The sequence below is a fragment of the Octopus bimaculoides genome, chromosome 6 (genome assembly GCF_001194135.2).
Source record: "Octopus bimaculoides isolate UCB-OBI-ISO-001 chromosome 6, ASM119413v2, whole genome shotgun sequence".
Lineage (NCBI taxonomy): Eukaryota > Metazoa > Mollusca > Cephalopoda > Octopoda > Octopodidae > Octopus > Octopus bimaculoides.
Genome location: NC_068986.1, coordinates 49,877,720 through 49,882,860, shown reverse-complemented (window position 1 = coordinate 49,882,860; position 5,141 = coordinate 49,877,720). Strand labels below are relative to the sequence as shown.

Below are 5,141 nucleotides of genomic sequence, written 5' to 3'. Positions count from 1 at the left end.
TGAAAGTGTTTAGCGTAGGATGTGTGCAGTGCCCAGTAGTGCAATTTTCTGTATGCTATATATATTTGTAAGTCTTGGTGTTTTTGTTATGTATTTGTCTGAATATTTTTTTATTATACCTAAGGCACCTACTATGATAGGAATTGTTTCTATTATTATTGTTATTATTAATAGAAGTATAAACATATATATTTGTGTATGTTTATATGTATAGGTACACACCACACCACCCTGCCCACACTACCCCTGACCATTTCCCAGCACCCACACCACACCATACATCACACCACCCTGCACACACTAGCAGTGGCCACTTCCCAGCACCGACACAATCATCCACACATTCACACATTACAGATGCACACTTACACACACACACATCCACACGTGAAGGTCACACACACCCTATTTTAACATGTATAATGGACCTCCTAATTTCTTCGGCTTAAAATTTGGAAGCAAAGTCTTGTAAGGGATTATAATGCTACCCATGTATAAGAAACTCTCATATTTTTTTAACCTAATATTTGACAAAAATGGGTTCCTTATGTTAAAATATGGTTGGTGTATGTTTATATGTATGTATGCCTGTGAGCACTCCGAACAAAATGCTTAGCGGCATTTCATACATTTTAACATTCTGAGTTCAGATTCTGGTGAGTTTGACGTTACCTTTCACCCTTTTGGGGTTGATAAAATAAGTAGCAGTTGAGCACTGGGGTTGATGCAGTTAACTTACCCACTCTTCCAAACCTTGTGTCTAATAAGAAAGGATTATTATCTTCTTGATTATTGCTTCTGGAGCTCTAATAACCATTCAAACCAGTAGTATCCATAGCTCCTTTTGAAGCAGTTGCGTCCATTGCTCATTATGACTTTAGAAAGCTTTCTTATACATGTGACCAGTTGTCAATAGGTGCAGGTGTAGCTGTGTAGTGAAGAAGTTTGCATCCTTGTCACATGATTGTGGGTTCAGTCCTTCTGTGTGACACATAGGGCAAAAATCTTCTGTAAGCCCTGGACTCTCCAAATTTTTATAAGTAGATTTGGTAGATGGAAACCCCTAGAAAATGTATTGTATTTATTTATATATGTGTATATGTACAGATGTGAAGCTGTGTGGTTTAGTTGCTTGGATATTTTCTTTACAATCATAAGATCGCGAGCTCAATTCCCAATGCTGCGTTGTGTCCTTGAACAAGACACTTTATTTCACATACCTCCTGTTCATTCATCTGGCAAAAATGATTAGTACTTGTATTTCAAAGGACCAGCCTTATCACATTCTATATCATACTGCATCTCCCTGGCAACTACGTTAAAGGTATGTATGTCTTTAGAGTGCTTGGCTGCTTGCATATTAATTTAATAAGCAGGCTGTTCTGTTGATTGAGTCAGTTGGAACCCTCATTGTTGTAATCAACGAAATGCCAGTTACATATGTGCATGTATTCATTTGTGTCTCCTTGTCTTGATTTCACGTGATACTTGTAAATGAATGTCACTGTTGTACAAGTGGTGTAGGTCATTTCTAATCTCCCATGAAAGCATGTCTGGTCATAGTGAAATATCAACTTACTTGGAAAACTCATGTGGGTTGGCAACAGGAAGGGCATCCAGCTGTAGAAAATATGCTTCAACAAATTCTGTCTCACCCATGCAAGCATGAAAAAAATGGACATTACAGTGGTAATGGTGGCAGTGGTGGCACTGGCAGTCGTTATCGAACAGTTGTATGCATTACTTCTTTTAGCAACACTGGTCCAGTTACTTCTGTTGCATCTCCTTAAAATGATTCTGTGAACCAGTTCTGCCTCTTAATTCTCGACCAGTTGTATTCATTACTCCTGTATAACAAACAGTACAAGCCAGTTATATTGTTGCAATCTCTATCCGAAATTTCTTTATATTTCAATTGTTTTCTCTGACTCTTTGATTAATGTTCCTGCTTATGATACATGACATATCATCAATCATGGAGCATGTTTTGTATTGATGGTCTTGTGTGACTGTCAGGTCTGCTGGAAATTACTCCTTGACAGTGTGCAGTGCCCACGTTGTACAGTGTTGTCACCTCATATTGCTATTGTCAAGCTGTTGTTGTTATCATCATCATCATCATCATCATCATCATCATCATTCTTGTTATAATTATTATTATTATTATTATTATTATTGGAATGTAGTAGCAGAATTGTTAGAGAGCATAAAGTCAAATGCCTTGCAGTATTTGTTCTACTGCTTTACATTCTGAGTTCAGATTCCGCTGAAATAAACTTTGCTCTTGGGGGGGGGGGGGTCGATTGTATTAAGTACTGCGGTACTTAACAGTCAAGTACTAGGGTCGATATCATCAACTCCCTTTCCCTAAAACTGCTAGCCTTGTGCCAAAATTTTAAATACCTTCATTATTATTGTTCTTTTTATCTCAGGTTTTGTTGTAACTTTTGGAGTCTTACATACGTAGCAGGATTCCATCCTGCAGCCTACGGTACCACATTATCTGTTCTTTGCAGCTATCTAATACTTTCCTGATTATTCTGGTTGTGCCAAGAAGGCAGACCTTTTGCAATAGTTCTACTGGGCACTCTATTCCAATTTCTTTGATATTCCTCTTGATGCCATCTGATACTCTTCCTAAAGACCCAACAATAATTGGGACTATCTTCACCTTCTTCATTTTCCATAGCTGGGCTATTTTGCACTTAAGAGGGTTGTATTTATCTATTTTTTCACCTTTATTCTTGACTATTTGTTAAAGGTGTACACAAGAACTATATTATTGAGTTTGAGAGCAGTGCATGCCATCAAAGTGACACTGGGGTAAAAATATACGAAGCCCAATATACCCATCGTGACTGCCTGTCTGAGAAAGGTACATTAGGCACATGCATTACAACCATATGTGCACGACATGGGTATCTCATACCAAGATAAACAGCGCATGACCTCGCAGCTGGAGCCCAGTTAGAATTTTCTTCAGGTCGAGTAACCTATCCTGCTCAGCAGGTACCTGAATAAGAGTTTCGTATAGAAGTTGACTGAAACACCCATGTTTCAAGGGGTGAATTATTGAAACTCCGAAGAATTCTTTTCAACACATGGCTATGATGCTCCTCCACTACTTCTGCTCATGATCAGAGATGCATATATTGTCAGCCACCAAGGGACATGCTCAATTGCTTAAGGTCAAGAAACTGACAAGCAAATCTGTGGTATTGAACAGAATGTTTGTTGTAGCCTATCTTTTATACCAAGTCAAAACATGTACATGATAACACTTCCTATTATTGTTATTATTGGGTGGTAGTGGCTGAATTGTTAGAGCATAGGCTCTCAATGTTTTGCAGTATTTGTTCAAGTACTTTACATTCTGAGTTCAAATTGTGCTGAAGTCAACTTTGCCTTTTGCAGAATTGATTACGCTTAATTTCAAAAAAGAAGGAAAATAAAAAATAAAATGCTCAGGACTTGAACTTAGTGTAGGTGTGGCTGTGTGGGAAGAAACTTGCTTCCCAACTACATGGTTCTGGGCTCAGTTTCACTGTGGGACACCTTGGGCAAGTGCCTTCTACTAGAGCCTTGAATCAACTAAAGCCTTGTGAGTGGATTTTGGCAGACAGAAAATGAAAGAAGCTCATCATGTGTGTGTGTGTGTGTCTTTGTATCTGTTTACCTCACCACTATTTGACTACAGGTGTTGGTGTGTTTACACCCCCATAACTTAGTCGTTCAGCAAAAGAGACTGGTAGAATAATTACTAGGCTTCGGAAAAATTTTTTAAAAAAAGTCCTAGGGTCGATTTGTTTGACTAAAACCATTCAAGGTAGTGCCCCAGCATGGCCACAGTCAAATGACTGAAACAAATAAAAGATAAAAGATATATGACTGTATGGTTAAAAGAGGCTTCCCAACTATGTTGTTTGGGTACTGCGTGGCACATTGGGCAAATGTCTTCTACTGTAGCCTCAGGCTGAACGAAGTTTTCTGACTGGATTTGGTGGGCGGAAACTGAAAGAAGCCCGCCATATAATTGTATACATGTGTCTGTGTCTGCTCTTGAAGAGATGTTGAGTGACAATTGTAAATGTGCATTGCCATCATACGAGTGAAGTTGTTTGTTTCCAGTCTTCTGTGGAAAAACATGTTTGATGATGGGAAATGTTAGCTTACCTGGGGAAACAGGTGATAGTCGGCATCAGGTGGGGCATCAGGCTGTAGAAAATCTGTCTCGACGAATTCCTGTCTGGTTCATGCAAGCCTGGAAAAAGTGGACATTAAACAACAATGATGATGATGATTTTGTTGGCACTTGACCACATTTTCCCCCTCACTCCCCCCCCCCACCATCTCTACTACTGCTGCTGCGCACGACAACAAATGAGGCAAAAACCTAATCAGTTTAGCCTATTTGAATGTAACCAGATAACCAATTAGCCAACTCTATTGTGATATCTCTGTTGTTCAAATAAGAACCAGTAAAGCAAAAAAAAAAAAAGAATAATAATAATAAATAAATAAAATAAATGGAAAAGAAAACAAAACAAAAAATTAAAAACTCTGACAAACTAAGATCAGAAAAAGAAAAAAAGAAAAAAAAAAACCAAACAAAAGGACAACCATAACAGCCAACAACAACAAAAACAATGAAATAAATAAATAACAGAAATAACCCTCCTCTATAAATCCACATAACCAAGCGGTAGTCCATGTCTCGAAGTGTTTCTAGTTAAGTGGTTATCCAATAAAATAAATTTTTACCAGCAGCATAAATATGTCACACTCTTCTGTTTTGCTTGATGGTTCACTCCAATGGCATTTTTCTCTCTTTCTGCCTCCTTCTCTCTCTCTCTCTCTCTCTCTCTCTCTCTCTATCCTGCACCACACACGCACACACACACATCCACAATCTCTACTATGTCTATACGCTCTTTGCATTCATGTTTTTTTCTTCTTCTTCTTGCTTTCTTTCTCTCTATGACTGACATTTAGTCTGATAGGTTAGAGGTTCAACTATTCTTATAACTGGAAATTTATTTAAAAAAAAAATTACTAAAATAAATAAAATAAAATAAAATACATAAAATAAACAGTAAAATGAAACAAAAAAACATGGTTGAAGATTTGTGTAAAGAAAAAAC

At 37.7% G+C, this 5,141-nt stretch overlaps 1 protein-coding gene across 1 annotated transcript in view; it reads left to right on the top strand.

The window, feature by feature from the left end:
- LOC106875696 (zinc finger protein 407) overlaps positions 1-5,141 on the top strand; it is a 371,441-nt gene that overhangs the window by 85,527 nt on the left and 280,773 nt on the right. The window lies entirely within an intron of this gene.